Source organism: Drosophila persimilis, unplaced genomic scaffold (genome assembly GCF_003286085.1).
Source record: "Drosophila persimilis strain 14011-0111.01,24,50 unplaced genomic scaffold, DperRS2 tig00000000-arrow-pilon, whole genome shotgun sequence".
In the NCBI taxonomy this organism is placed as follows: Eukaryota; Metazoa; Arthropoda; class Insecta; order Diptera; family Drosophilidae; genus Drosophila; species Drosophila persimilis.
In genome coordinates, this window is record NW_020825288.1 from 20191937 (window position 1) to 20209059 (window position 17123).

A 17123-nucleotide genomic window follows, 5' to 3' on the forward strand; every position below is an offset into this window, starting at 1 on the left:
AAACCCCAGTTTTAATTTTAATAGTATATACAATTTATAAATATTAGGGAAATTTAAATTATAAATGCATATTAATGTGGATACTCGTGGCAAAATGACTGTCGATAATCAACTGTTGGTTTCCAAAAATGATCTCAATAATTTGTGCAATACGGGCAACTTTTGATTACACTATGAAACTTAATTGAGTGCAGAGTTTTTATTTTTACTTTTCGTGCATTGTTTGGCTTTGATTTTTTTTCTGTTTCCTCCTATTTTTAACTTTTGCTGTTTACATGGTGGAAAATACATTTGATGTGCTCACTCTACCCGAACAGCAATGTACAAGCTACAATCACTTTAAAGTTAAGGAATTCAGAAGAATATGAATTACGCACAATATTCTCATGAAATGATTTTGCATTGTACATAAAAAGACACCTGCTGCCTTCTTGCATTCATTTAAGGCATTCATTTGGTTGTTAACTATTCCACTTCTATTGTGTTTAATTTTCTTTTTGTTAATTGACTATAATTTATCATTTTAATAAGCCGAATTTAGAGGATTGATTGCAAAAGCCAGACCCTTAAATATAAGAAATCAATGGCTGCTCACCTCCGTTCATTCGCCTTTTTAAGGATATGTACCTTTTACAGAATTATCCAACTTATTTACCCAGCAAGCATCAATAGGAAACTCGTGTTTCCACCTCATTGGTTTGTGACTGTTGCTTCTAAGGTGAGAAATCACCATCATTCATCATTGTCAGATTGAATATAAAAACCTTTCTGGTCAGCCACACAAAAAATTGTGTTTCCTTGCGACCCTCTCAATAAATAATTTGACAGAAAGGTGGAGATTTCTGATGATTGGATGTACCCCCGCTATTGTAACTTTTTTAAACACCTTTTGGGTCCTTCGATTAAGTAGAATGTAGAGCCGAAGATTAGCTTTTAAATATGCCAAAGGCAGAGCTAGTGAAAAATGGCTTCTGAGAAAATCTTAAATTATGGCCTATATTGTGAGATTTCCAAATTAGTTACCGTTTTTTAAATCTTAACTTATTTATTCTCTTTTCTTAAAGCTTCAGACAGTTTATTGGGTATGTTCCCAATGCTTTTTTCCCTCGTACATAATTGAATTTGCATAACTAATGCCGCCCTGAATATACCTTTTTCCACATTTCCAGAATCCAGAAAAGAGTCTATTGACACCGTACATTGGAATACTTTAATTATACCCCTCTAAGAAATTTTTCAGCTTCGTATATTTATATGCAAGACAGACGGGAAGGATATTTCAGGCATATCCCTTCCATTATTATCCTCGCCCGCTAAATTATTCAGCTGCAGCCCTGTTCTATTTCCGAATAGTAAACGATATTTTAAATATTAAAATGGTTCGTCGTTATGACGGTGAACTGCGGCTACAACTATTTGTCCTCTGCCAGCTGGCACGAATCCATTTTTCCATTCCTCTTCCATCCATCCATTTCCGCCACAATTACAGCTACATTGTGTGGTGGCCGTTTGCCAGATGTTGCCACAATCATGAAGCGTAATAAAAGTCCCAGACAGACTGTACTTGGGACCATTCCTGGCATAATGAGACATAACAAAGGTTCTTTTTTTTTGTGCGAGATACGCCTTATTGGCTGCTAACAGGGCAATTGCTGGAGGACATTTTCAAACACTTACTTGGTATGCCAGACAGCCAAAAAGATTCCCAATCTTAAAGCAAACTGAGAACCAGTTGCGCACTCATCTGGTTTGTATCGATTTCTGAGTGCAGACGATATCGCTAGCTCAAGGGTATCAAAAGTGATTTGTAATACTTCTTTAATTTTGTATTACTAAATATATCCTGACCAGTAACCCAATCTAATCCAATTTAATTTAAACCAAATGGCGATGCGGCATCGAAGACTCCCTTAAGATCTATGTCACTTCTTTTTTTAGCTTCAAATTGTTTTAAGAATTCTGTACTGATAAATGTAAACATACATATGAATAAATATTTAATGAATCAATGGAATACCATCATCAATTTGAGTTTTAATTATCTACAGTTTTTTGTTTTTTTTTCATGAAATTAGTGGCTACTGTTTGTTTTTATTTCGCCCACTTCTGCATTGTTCCTTTTTCAGAATTCAGAATAAAATGTTGGGGGGAAGTGTTTTCTAGCAAAAGGAAATAGGGCAGTGACGTGGAAAAACATTGGCGTAATCTGGAAGTGCTTTTGTTAATTAAATAACGCACTCTGATTTCTACCAATCATTTATGGATCATAAATAACATTAAATCTAAACATTAAAGCTAACCATCTTACAAGCATTTTCATTATTAACGGAAAACAAGAAATTAATAAGAAAAACATCTGGCGAAAATGTTATTCCATAACCCCCTAGAACTATTCATGAATGGTACCGAATGGTCCAGAGCATATTAGGAAAGTTACTCACGAGTATATGCGCCTTATGGGAAATATTCTGCTTTAATTTGGTTTAAGCCACCAGCTCATTTCATAGAGACGAAAGAACAATTGGCTTACTGCCTGTGACAGACACAGTGAAAAGTCTGGAGAAAACGTAAGTTTTTTAAGTAAAGTAAAGTCTTAAAGTTCTGTTATATTCTGTATTTCTGTATTTTGAAAATAATCTGGCTTTCGTAAATGAAATGTTCGTCAAATGTGTGTCTCAAATATCCTAGTCAGCAATATGCCATTTCCATAGAGGTAAAGTTTGGTTTCGTGTGTGCACCGGACAGGCGATGTGCCACAGGATGAAGTGACCAGCACAGATAAAAAACAGAATTTTGGTTGTTTTTAGTTTAACGATGGCTTATGCAAAACTCCATGGAACACATGCCCACACTGGTGGGTTATATAACTGACCAGCAGCAGCAGAAGCCGTAACTTGAATAGAAGGCCAATCACCAGATCCTGGTTGTTTTCATTAAAATCAGCTTATTCTTCGCTTTCTGTCACGCAGCGTCACAAAAATTAAATGAAAATTCCCTTTGGCAACCGCAGATGAAAATTATAGTTTTATACAATTTATTAATTTGTAGCATTGTCGATTATGTGGTGGAAATATGTCCTCGTTGTCAGAATAAACCAATAAACAATTTAAGAGAGATGTGAGATGCTCTGAAGGGGTAATCTAATTAGTACCCCACTTTTACCTATTTTTAATTAAACCACATAATACCATAGGTAATATGATAGAGCCTTGAAAAAGGACTAACATGTGATGAGCCACTCAGCCGCAAAGAATCCAGAGCTCTAATATCTCAACAACACTTGTCGCATAAGCTTCCGGGAAACGTGTGTAAAGGATTACAACGGCATTTTAATATTTGTAACATGAAAATGAAGCCAGCAGAAAAGAGGCTATCCGCAGTCTGTCGTCCTTCCGTTGTGTCTATCTCAGGTGACAAGAGGCAAACTTTGTTTTAACAGCCACACATCTGGCTCAACACGCCCGACAAAAAGGCCGCATTAACATTTGGTGTCGGCCTCCTAATCTGGGCACTAAACACCTGCTTATGCGCATTATTTTCAAAATTGAAATTTTTAAATTTCTGCTGCAGACACTCTTTTTGGACTCTTATCATTGGGAATTAAATAGCAAAAGTTTTCATTTATGTCTGTGTTCTATACTACTATAGGTAATATTATTGAAACACAAATTAAAGTTCAAAGAGGTTAATAAACAATTTTGTTAGCATCTCTGATGGAATTCAATAATGATTATGAATTATGAATTTTTAGAAGCTCAATATCGAATTGCGCCAAAAATCCTTCAAAACAGAATATAATTAATTTATTTTCACATGCAACTGTTGAATTTCCAAATCATTCCGGTCTGATGGTCTGGGGTCTCATGTACCCCAGAGTTGCAGAACTTTATGAAAAGCACTCTTTTTATTACCACTGACTGGGGCAATACCCGTATTCCAGCTGACCGAATTCAAAGAGGGAGGACTTTAGTACCAGAGAAATGCTCCAACAATTATTAAAATGCCTTTTATTACATACATGCAACACACACACACATATAGCTGCACACAAAGAAATGGGGGTTGAATACGTGACTGTTGGTAATTTGTCTGTGTGCACACTGCGTATACGTAATGTGGAGCATACAAACACCAGGAATTTGAAACTGCCATGGCCTCATGGAGGGTCTCTACCGGTTTCCCCTTCTGCCACATTGTCCCTCCTCTCATTGTCGATTCATATATGCTAATGTTGGCTGCCTTTTGCCTTGTGGTCTTCTTTTATTCTTTATTATGCTTTTAATTATTTCTTTCTTTCTGTGCTTTTATGCACATTTCATTATTTTCATTAAATACGACAACTATGGTGTCCCTTAGAACGCATTCAGCTGCACGGGAAGCACGGTTGGAGTTACACACTGCCATGTGTAAATTATAAGCCAGAAATTGTATTCAGAAAGTTTTACAAATTTTTCAATTCATAACCAGAAAGGTGCATCTTCGTTCGAGGTATGTGAAGAATATTTCACACTCGTGTCATGACCACACTTTTATACAAGTTCCACGGTTCTTTTCGAGGCTCGACGTGTGAAATGGGGAATTCGAGCTGGTTATTACCCAGTCATTCAGGACTGGAGTGGAGGACTGGTGTGACATGTGTCAGTGCTGATAGGGACACAGACAAATGCCTCCGTCGACGCGACGGGGAAAAAGCAAGCACGGAATATGTCAAGTGGATGGTGACAATAGAACAAACTACTTTCGCTGCCATCACAATCATCATCATATTTAACACAAGCAGCCTGCCAGAGGTGTGGAAGGAAATATGAGATATGTATATATTCGAGGCTGCTGCTGCTTTGGCTGTGTGGCGTCGAATGCAGATGATGTCTTTTTCTGAAGAAAATAAATAATCGCACATTTCTCTGTGTCAATCATTCTCCCCGCCTGAGCACAAAATGCATATGCGGGTTTCTATATACATATATTATACCATCGTGTTTCTTCATTCTTCAACTGACTTGAGTTTTCCATTCGGGAAATCGAAATAGATCCTCTAATCTCTTAAAAATACGTATCTCAAGTATTTTAGAAATAGGTGTCTTTTTTATTTTTTTACCTTGCTGCTGTAGCTTTTCTCGTAAAAAGATTAAAGATTACGCATGAAAACAGATCTGTCAACAACTTTTGCGTTTATGCTCTTATGCTCTGGCATAAACATTATCATCGTCAGAGGGAGTTCCATTACCGATTCGGCAATAAAATGTAATTAGGATGCCAACACACACGCAATTCCAGAGCGACATCGACATATTTATGGCCGATGCCTGTTGGAAACATGTTCAAGGAGTACTTCAGAAGGAAGGTTAGCATTTTTTGACACTAACGACAGAACAAGAGTCTCTGGTGAAGAAGCAGTTGGGTAACTCTCTCCCTTCCTCCTCCTGCTGTTTGAATAATTGACAAATTTTAGTGAACTTATCGCAATTAAAAACATAGCTAGTGTGCCATGAATGGCGGGGGACAGGTAATTAAAAGATAAATATTACTTTATTACAACTTATTCATTGCTTCTGAAAAAATGCCCTACAAATTGAAAATCAAGAGCTTACTATTACTTTAAGTTTAGGGAAATGGACAAAACGGAAAGGCTTAGGATCTTTAAGATGGGAATGAATGCAATTTGGAGAAAGCAAGCAAGTCAATTCGATTTGGGGAGAAAGAGTGTGTTTCAAAGGGTATAATACATTTTGCAATGCATTCACTAAAGTTGCTACGTACATTTGATTGACTACATTGAGTGAAGCGCAGTACGCCAAGGGGTTTCAGCAATACCGTTTGACTGTGACCGAAATTCGTAGCAAGACTTTAAAGTACTCAACTGCCGCCCCATTCCCCAGCGGAAATTGGAGTGCACGCAGTGGAGGTTGTGCCCGTCTATCAGTCTGTGTATCGGGCCACGTCCCACTTGTCTGTTTGTCAGTTTTCCTCTATTGCAATTCCCTCATCCACGCTGCTTTGATGCGCCTTTTGCCCGCGTAATTGTGCGTAGCAACAAAACCAATAGGCAACACCCAAAACAACCACTAACGCAGTCCGTTGAAGCACTTTCCCGCACATCGGGAAATTGCTTGTTTCCTCTGCAAAGAGTTGGACGGGAAATCGACATTCAAATTGCCATGGGATTTTTTTCAACTGATTTGCCGGAACTTCGTGCTTTTAAACAGGGCAGCATTTTTTTACGTAATCGGATATCCACACAATCAATACAATATCTCTTTATGACTAAGTGGTATCACTTAACAATCAATTTACAAGATTCGTAAACTCGAGAATTCACAGAAATCCTTGCTGATTCCAATTAGTTTATATACCTATACTTAAGACTCTAAATTTCTCGCTACCACCTTTATCTACTACGCTCACGCTCTTTTTATTTTCGCTCCATTTCCCAATTTCCCAATCCCAAACGTTTGGGCCATAAACCAATTTCAGAGTTTATATAATTGAAAGTTTCTAAACACATAGGGAAATAAAGATTATCAAGACAACATAGTGTATACAGAAGGATATGTCATAGACGATGAAAGATGAGTTTTTAATTATTTATCTATACGATTATAATAACAGTTACCAGATAGAACGATTTATCCCATAATTGAGAATTATTGAAAGATATGGATAACATTGATTCTAAAATTTACTAAATCAGATTTTACTGTATTTTTTCAGTTAAATTCCTAACCTGCCTAACCTCTTAGAAGAGTTAAGCGAGGTATTAGGGGAAAAGGTACACACTTCGATAAAAGATTGTGCTACCTGTCAGCAAACAATAATATCAACAGAAAAAAATCTGCATTTTCATCTTAAAATTAATTAAAGCCGAAGAACGTACAGTCAACAAAGGCTTTTGCAGACAAACAGGCCCCAAATGAAGCCGAAACAAAGTTGGGGGTCCTGTCCGTGAGTTGCGGCAACCGTAAACCTGCTGCCGAAATCCCTAATTTAAAATACGGCAGATAAATATTTACTTTGGTCCCACAATGAAACAGCTGGTACCGTAAGTTGGAAAATGTAACAAAAGGTACAGGAAAAAAGGTATTCGTATTTGGATGTTAAAAATGGTTTTAGTGTAAGGTGAAGGTAAATTTGGGGATTTAATCAAGCTAAGTCTCTGCTGCATGCAAGTCGAAATACAATTTTCTTTCAGCTCTCGTTTCATGAAATTGGTTTGTATAGAAAATAACTTTGTGGTGTGCAAAAAGCTACAATTAGATTGTTATTCGGTGAGGCATGCAGAAACACTCTCCGCTTTACCGTTCTTGCTACCATGCCCCACCATCGATTACTTTCGCTTGGCGCATTGCATCCGCAACTTGATTACAAAAGTTTCGTTACTCTTTTTGTGGGAACTTAATTATCACACCACATCACGAATCCTCTTCTGCGATGGCTGCTCTTGTTGGGGATGCTATTTCCGTGCTAAATATTTTGACAAAGCAAGCAACTTTATTCTTTTTTTTCTACGAGTATTTGACTTTCTCAAAAGATTTTCTTGTACAGCAAAATTATACATGTTACAGGGGCGTTCAGTGGCAAATCCTTCATATGAGTTTTCTAAGGTTTCCACTTCTCACCGGCAGTCTTTTTTTTACTTTTTATAGCCAACTTAATAGCTCTAATACTGAATTTTTTATGGCATGTGCAGGTCGATACTGGTCGCAGGATGATTGAAACAAGTCAGCCAAGTCAGTCGGAAGCTTTCTGCTTAACATTCGATAAGCTGTAGACTGCTTTCTAAATGTCTTGTTTTCACAATTTTCATATGAAGTTTTTTCACATCCTGCTGCACAGCTTAAAATAGTTATACAGTCAGGTCAAAATTTTTCCCATCACAAAATTGATAGCCAAACTATTGGAAATTTCCCGCACCACATGGACCTATGGCACCTGCAATCAAATTCAGTTTTCATTCAGAATCGATTCTTATTATTGGCCAAACATTTGGCAAAGCAATTAGCACGTAACTCGCAGTGAAGCGAGGGTTTAATTGGATTGTTTTGTGGTTCCCAGTGAGAATTTAGAGCCTGAACAACACCAACATGTCGCACTGCTGAAATATGACCACAGCCTCTGGCCCATTGCGGACACAGAACGTGGCCACTGAGGTCAATGTGGCAGTGGCTGACATCCGGGTGCGCACCAGCATATATATTTTGCACCAAATATGCCAGGCCTATGCCCCACAAACAAATTGTTTAAACCTTCGCAGGTGGGTTGACTAAAGGCAGGCGTAACACTGAGCCCATTCAAAGATATGCTGGACTAAACTTTTGTAGAATTTCACCCGCCCCGGCAAACTTTTATTGTTTGAGTATACAATCGCTAAGTTATTTTCATCCAAAGGTAATACAAAATTCTGAAAACTTAAAAACCTAAAAGATAACGTAAAATGTTACAAAAGAAAAATAGTCTGTTGAATTATTTCTTTCATCGGACTTTTCAGCGAGTAAAATTCCATTTAAGTCATTGAATAAGACTGGAGTGATTTGTTAAAGCATTTTTCTGCCGTTGAACAAAGTGAAATAGCCTACGAGCAGAGCACTTTGGGAAAATTCAATTAAAATCCATATTTTATCCTGCCTTACCTCTCTCGCATATACATATGGTGTTCACCCCCTGATACTTAATATTTAATTAAAGTTATTGCTTGTACGCCACGTGGACTTGACCCCATACATAAAGACACATATACAAAGCTCTGTACGCTGCCCTGCCAGACAAAGTAGGTTAACTTTATGGCGGGGCTACGAACCTCAATAAAAGCGTTCGTTGCTAGGCAAGGACTTTGGCCATGAGCCGTGGAAAAGGGCAGTAACATTAATTACCAAATAAAAGGTCAGACACGAAAATTCTCGAAAAAAACAATGAATACGTCTGGAATGCGCATACATATGTAGATTTTATGCTACGTGTGAAAATGAGTTCTAGTTTTTAAACAAATAAAGGGGATTAAATTAAATTTTTCTAATAATTCCGTAAGATATAATTTCAGTTAAGTTCCGGAAATACAATCGATTCCGAAATCCAAGAGTTCTATGCAGCCTCAATGGCGCACATGGATGAATGTAATTTCATCAATTGTATTAATCAATTCTATTGAGCCCGTCGAGATAATACCAAGGAAAAATACAATTTTCTCCTCTTGAATTTTGTGCTGCTGACGTATCGCTTGCGCTGGCATTCTGTCAAGTAGAGTAAGGACCTCACGGCGTATGTGTATTTATCTCCCTCTGCAGCCGCAATCGGACTTAACCACAGACCGTTATGACTGAAAATGTCGATTTCTTGACGGTTATTAATATGTAATTTCGATTAAAAGTAAAGCTGGAGATGATTTAATTAAATGGCAGGATTTCTTCATCTGATGCAGACACTTAACCTGCTCAAACAAAGACTTATACTCCCATTCTGACAATAAATTTGCCTTAAAGAAAAAAAGGTGGCAATTGTAATATGTAATTTTATCGTAAGAGTTCAATTCTCCATCAAGTCTGTTAGAAACAGTTTCTTCTCGAATTCGCTAATAAATCAACAAGTAGTCAAGGAGCTGCCAAGCACATTGTCCTGTTCTGTATGGTATCCAAGAAAACGCGAGACACGGTGGAAACGAAAGTAAATGCCGCCCATGTCTTCGACCAAATGAAGTCAACTTTTTGTTCATTTTGTTTGCCAGCTTTTCATATAGAGCATTTTGATCCCAGTCTGTGCTGCGCTCCATAAAGAGCTTATAAAAGACTGTGCCACCGCTTTTCATATCCCGCCAGAAGTCTTCCATTTTCCATTGTTAGCGGCCATCAATGTGTACTTGGAACAGCTTCTGCTGATGCTCCTTTACCAGTAGTTACTTAATTGTGAGGCTTCACCATAGCTTAAGGCAAGCAACAATCGAAAAGGAAAAGCAGGCAACCCTCCAACCTCGCGGGCAGTCCATTTTACAGTTAGCACATCGTAACTTTTATGACAAAACCAAAGGGAGTGGTATTTTCATCTGTTCTGGAAAGCAATTAAATTTCTTCAATGCAGAAAATTGTCGTTTTATTTAGTAATTCCCCTGTCAAAAGGAGGACTCTCAGCTCCCCATCCTTACTGGTGGTTAATAAAATTTGCGGGGCCTATCAATATACTGAAAATTCTGCATTGACAAAGAAACCCGTTTAAGTGTTTTAACTTGCGTGAAAATAGACCAAGATGGGAATCTTTGATAAGTAAACTTATGAAGGAAAATATGGCTACGGTACTAATGGGAGCTCAACCTTTTTTCCCAAGCTCAAAATGATTTATTACGAGTACTCGCCTGCTAGCAGCTTTGACAGTTATAAGCCAGTAGAATTTTCTTTTGATTAGGATAAATCAATCGATTTTATGGTATTACTTTCTGCAGCTGCTGATGCGGAGGCTACTAAGCATGTTCGCTTTTCTATCACATGTGTATACATCCTGATACTCGTATTTGCTTAAAAACCTCCAAAATATTTGATATATATATAAATGGAAATGCTTATAGAGCACAATTAAACAAAATACATACGCATCTGTGTAAAATTAGCTACCTAATTTGTATTCCCACTCTTCTGCAGATCCAATGACTACACATGGTATTTTGCAATACCTATAATTTGAATATGAGTTCTTTCCTCAAGGGAAACCAGAATTTCGCGCACGGTTTTTACCTAAATTTACATATAAATAAATACATATATCGACCACAAAAGGCGGTTTACGAATTAGATTTGTTAAACTGCAGCAGTGGAGAAATTTTGCGGAGATGGAAATTGGATTTTAAATTTGTATACTAGTCCCCAACCTACGCAAAAGAACAAAAGAAAAGTTTTTTGTTTTTCTGCTAAATGTCGGGATTAGCTAATCACATTCTGCGTTCCTAAAAAATTTCTCTCCTGGCCAGTAGATAAGTAAGTTGATAGCCGTTGAAAAGCTCCTTAGCTCTCTTCCAAGAAGTCTCCCACTCTGGGGGCTGCTCCTTTTTTTGCTCCTCCTTTTTTTTGAGGCTCTCATAATAGGTAGTGTGATTAAATCTCGCAAGTCTCTACAGCCATTGACATCAATTTGATATGTATTGGTGGGACTTAGACTCCTTTATGCATTGTATGGATGCTCTTCTATTCATTGGACTCCTTTAGACTCCCTTATGCATTATATGGTTGCTCTTCTATTCATTGGATTTATACACCTTGTTCATTGTGATTGGCTCGGGAAAAAGAGGAAAAAATATTCTCCAAGAAGCGCATGAACTGAAAAAAGATATAGAATCTGTTGCCTTTAGAACTAAAACCACTTCAAGCAATCATAACTGTTCATTTATCTTCCATTTATCTTTATAGTCCACACTTTATCTTCACGTCTTCCTAGTGCATATCTATTAATTTTCACTAGAATGGGGGAAAGGCTTGCAAACAATTTTTCATAGTTTTTCCTCTTTGCAGAATGCACTTAAGTATGCAACCGACAACTCTAAAAAGTTATAAAATCTCCAGCAATGTTGAAATGCCTTCAACAAGGCCATGCTACTTTCAGCTGGAGTAGCTGCAGTCAATGCCCGCAGGCAAAAATTTCCTTTTTTATTTTCAAAAGTGGCTCTTTCCATACTTTTTTACTTCAGCAGTAATACAATATTAGCTAGTGAAATGCATTTTACATGAACAACTGCAACAGTGAGCCAGCCATATAAGGAATAATAATGACACGGAAGAAAACACTGAGTGATTAGCAAATAGAAAATATATAGAATGGTGTGAAAGTACAGCACTAAAGGAAGGGAACACGCGATCTAGAGCGCATGTAATTTTAGAGCCGGACACGCAAGGAAGAAGATTCATGGCATCAAGAAAAGACACGCGACTCTTTAAGAAATTGTACAGAGTCTATTATTAATAGTGATGATCTAATGACAAGCTTCACATATTTTATTTCCATTGAATGTTTTCTTTCTACCAAAACTTTAAGTATCTTATTTACAACAAATTTTGCAGAATAAAAAGTATGCATGTATCTTTTGAAAGCAACAAATAGTCTTGTCTCATTTCGTCTTTAGCCTATTGATGAGAGCTCATTTCCTTTTGGCCAAAAACAAGCCAAAGCGAAAACGGCTATGATGCTAATGTGATGAACAAGAAAAAGTGAGGGCCGCACAAGTAGAAGAAAGCCTGACTCTGGGTCTTCACTTAATTTTTTTTTAGTTCTGTTATATAGGTGTTTGTTTAAAATCAAGTTTCCTGACCTCTTATTCTATTTACATTTACACATGTGCAGGCAAGAAAGAAGAACAACCAAACAAAAGTCTTTTTTTGGATATCCCACCAAAATAAAACGTAGCCAAAACTGTATCTATTTTAATCTAGATATGTTGAAATCCGCCTCCAGGGCATTCTGTAGACAAGGAATCTTGTGGCAGAAAGTCTGCGGCCACGCTAAGAGAGAACTTCCGTTCACTCTTCTTTTTTCCTGGTTCCTCGTAGTCGACAAAGTTGGATTAAAAAGCCGTCAACAGGGCAACACAAGTTGCAGCGGAACAGATTGGAAAATGTGATGGCAGTCAGGAAATTGGGTTTATTTCGATCACGTACATAACTGCCTCAAAGGAATTTTCCATTAAAGCGAAGCTTTTGATGCCAACGTAGTGCAACGGGTGCAGGCTGCATTAAAAAATAAAAAAAAAAACACATTTTATGGAAATATTTTGTTGTTTTTATTTTGTTCATCCAAAGCACTTCAAGGGAAAAGCATCCATAAAACATGCATTCCTAGCAATATGCAATAGTTTTTGCTTCCTCAAATAAACACTGTGGCTAGAATGTAGTGCGTTGGGTTCTTAATTGAATTCAATTAAAATTAAAATCGGATACCTTAAATAAATATTTTGTGAGAGGACTAAGATGCGATCATGTAGAAGAAATGAATTATTCTATTCGTACATATATGAATATATATATGGACTTAACTTAATTTCTACTCGCATATAAGAAACTACGCATGGGTTACACCATTTATCTTTCCCGGTCCTACAAAAAAGGGGGATGGAACGATTGTAACGAATAGGTAAATATTTGTCCTACGTAATGAAAAAAGTCCTAGCGAACCTTTTGTTTCATCTTCTCGTGCTATAAGTTTTGCCTACGTCAAATAAGGGACACTGTACCGTATACTCATTCAGTACGGGGTATAATAAAGCAAGAAAGGTGGTGGTAGTATTGTTCCGCCAAAAACGTGTATATAACATATGTATATCTGATGATAAACAAAACTCATCATTCTAACGGAAGTCATTTACACAATACAAATTTGTATGAAATTTTGACAACTTCCTCTTTCCGCTGCCGTTTCCTTTAGAACTTGCCTCTGGCTCTGGCCTTTCATCTGCGGTGAAATTTCGGCAAGATAGTCTAATACATCAACCCTTTTCAGATTTTGTAGGTCGATAAGACTCCTCAATTGAAGGCCAAACATTCCCAAAATCAGCAACCACTAAGAGGAAGGAAATTTCTTAAATCAAGCAGTCCTTGACCTGTCAGCTTATTTGCATAATTTTCAACACTAACCAGAATGTATCCGTTCTCGACTAGAGACTCTTTTTCTCAACAAGTATCTTATCACTAATGAGGCTCTTACATTCCTTAGGCACAAGCTCATTTTAGTACTGATTGTAGACAAACATGAATATCAAAGACCCTAGCAGAATGATGAATGTGTCTTCATATAATCCATTCATAACCTTATTAATGTTGGCAATTTAAAACCTCTTCGTTGCTTCTCCCTGAAAATACTAAAGGAAATGGCAGAGCATGGAAAGTGACAGAATTGTTAATTCGCTTAGCATGCTCCTATACGGATGATAAACTAGAGATGAGTGAGAACTGACCTTAAAGAACTAAGTTTGCAGCCAGTGGCAATAGATTAAAAGCAGCTAAAAGCACCTAAGGTAACATTTTAGGGCTAATTTTGTTGTGCCAAGAAATTTGCAAAGATACAATGTAGGTCGTGTGGAAAAGCAAAAAGTGCTGACTTGATCCAGCAGACATAAAATAAGTTCCAGAGCTGACCGTAAAACAGATTTATATTAGCCGAAAGGATGGTGAAAAACAAAAGGCAAAATAAAACGAAACTGGGCTGGAGAAAATATGCACACAATAAAACACTAGAGAAACAACGGAGTTTGAAATTGTAATACAACATTTCAGACAAAGAAGCTAAAAATTCAACAAAACCCAGACCAGAAATGAAAATGTGAAAGCTACCTCAGAACAGAGAAAACAGAAAAAAATACTGAAACAAGCAACAGCTGCAAAATGGAAAACCAACCCACTCCGAGGAGACCTCATAGAATATCCTGCAAAATTGATTGGCAGGCACTTTACTCAGTGGGTGACATATGATTTTAATGAATGATTTTCTAGTATCAGGACTAATGAGGACTAATATCTTTGATGTGTTCGGCCGAAATTAACTCGTTAGAAAATGTCTGCCATTTGACTTTAAATTGAGCTTCAAGGCAGTACTCATATCTGATTCTGATTCATTTGTATGGCTTGTGTTGAAGCCTGAGCATGAGCATAGACAATGATTAAATAAAGGGCCAACAAGATTATACAATACCCAATAGAAAGGTTCATTCGTCCTCATTTGGAACTCACTTGTTGTATCTGATTGTGTGAGAATCGATATCATTCAATGGAAAGTGGGTCAGCGATGAGCAAACAGAAGGAAAGCTCAGACAGTCAGATGCCAGCTCATGCCACTCTCTCCTTACACTCAATTACCTCTATCCGTTCCGTTCTTCCGGAACAGAAGCCATTGGCCAATTCGGTTCTTAGGTTTGGTGAGGCTAGAAAAAAGGGTGCGGAGTAGCTGGCTGCTAACTGGTCTAGTCTCTCCCCCATTGTGGTCCCTGGCACGCACAATTACGCGGCCAAGGAGCGCATCAGGCAGAGGGACAGCGGCAGGGAATGAGGATTGCCAGACCAGCAAACATGAATGCGTGTACGTAGCTCCCACGTTTCACTCGTCTTTTCTTTGCCACTGAGCAGTAAACAGGCGGTTAAACGGAAGTGCGGAGGATAGTAGGATCCAGAGCAGAGTACTTTGTGGCACGTGATAGGCTTTGAACCGGCTGTCATGTTAAACGCCCTCGAAATTGTATACATTTCGCGTGACATCAGAACATACGAGTTTACCCCGAAAAAGATGACCTTTTCTCGTTTGAAGCACTATCATTTAGCCTTTGAGTAAAAAAAAAACCAATGTTAAGTAAACAAACAATTTTTCACGTTATTTATTTGATAAATCATAGTGCTCTTTCTCTCTTGCACTTCTGCTGTTTCTATTTATTCTTCAACTTTTGCTTAGAACTCTTCCTCTATGAGGACAGATGGGTGAAGGTAAAGCACAATCCCATCATCAACATTATAGCAACACCGGAAAAAAGATTAGTTGATGTAAGGATGAGGTCACAAGGTAATTGTTTGACTGCAATGCCAATAACATAATTAGTTATTATAGAGAACCCTCTCAAAGATCACATATTAGTGTGGAAATGTCGGAGTGGCATGACAAACAATTTCCCTATGAAGCAGTGCCATATTTCATTTTGTTGCTCCATCTTCCATGTGGACCATGTCAAGTGCATCATTAATAATGGCAATGTGCCAGATAGTTTCCAACCCGCCAGACACAGTCCAGCAGCTGCCATTCCCCTGCCAGATGTTCGCTCATATATTACAAGATGTGCCTAAGGAGGGGTCAAGGATCCAAGATTGAGTAATGGCTCACACATACAGCACGATAGTTACAGACAATGAACTCGGAAGGAAGGAATGGGAGTGGACATCGTGTACTAGTTGTGGGTCTGTTTTGGTTTCCATTATTTGTACAAGTGTTGAAGCTTAGACGTGGTTGGCATCGAAAAATATACAACCAGAATAAAGCAATTCTTACTTTAAATTTGTGCAGTTTTTCAGCCACTTTTAAGGTAAGCTTTAAATTTAAAATTTAGCACCGATCACACAATAATATCTACATGAAGGTGTGCATCTTGATTCGCTTCGGTTGGTTCTACTCCAAGCATAAGCGAATACAAATAGTTGGAGGCTGCTTCGTGGCCCGACCAATTTTAATACATATTTAAAATATCATACCTGAAAACTGGAGAGAGAGAGAGCATGTAAGCATGACTCACTGAATAATTCATAGTTGAAGGAATATTATGGCCTACGGAGGAATATACAAGCATTTTCATCAAATGCAAATTTCACGTTTGTTGCGCATACGCCGAGTGTCCCGCACAACGACAATACCAGCCGACGCCACGGTCTCATGCATGGCTAATGTGGACTACAAAGAATGAGAAAGTCGAAATTCTAGTTTATTTTCTATACCTACAGATGAAGATACACTCTATACCAAAGATTATAAAAAACAAAAAACAGACCCAGTGTATATTGCCGTTGTGGTGATGCCTAAACTTCATTATAAAATTTGAGTTGTATCAAAAAATCTTCACCAGATTCAGCCTGAGTGCACACCTTTAACCCTCATAATGAACTGCAAAAAAGGTAGAAAACTATTTGTAGCACATAGTGCAATAAAAAAAGTGGTAAATAAGAAATTCTCTGTTCTCTTTCTTTCACTTATTTTATACCATTCTCTGTTATTCCGTCTTTGCTTGGAATCGATACACGTAAAAGATCATTATAACAATTGAATTTGATGCGTTGAAGTCCTGAAGTCAAGCACTCAGCATGTAAGCGCCTTATTTTTACAGTAACGGATGCTGGGGAACCAGAATTGAAAATGGCAAAATTTTGTATTTGCTTTTGTTGTTTTTCATGCAGTGATTCTCAGTTCTCAGCATGTTGGACAGAAAAACCCATAAAGAAGTCTAAATAACTATATAATCTTGTCAGAAACGATGGATCCAATGAACAACAAAAGATTCTTGCATTCCTTTGTGCTCCCGTGACAAGGGTGTCAAGGGATCGTGAGTCATCTTTCTGTCAGACTCTTCCCTCTGTATCCTTAGTCAAGAAACATCATCATTATGAAGCACATTTGAGCAGGCAGCATGGAATTGC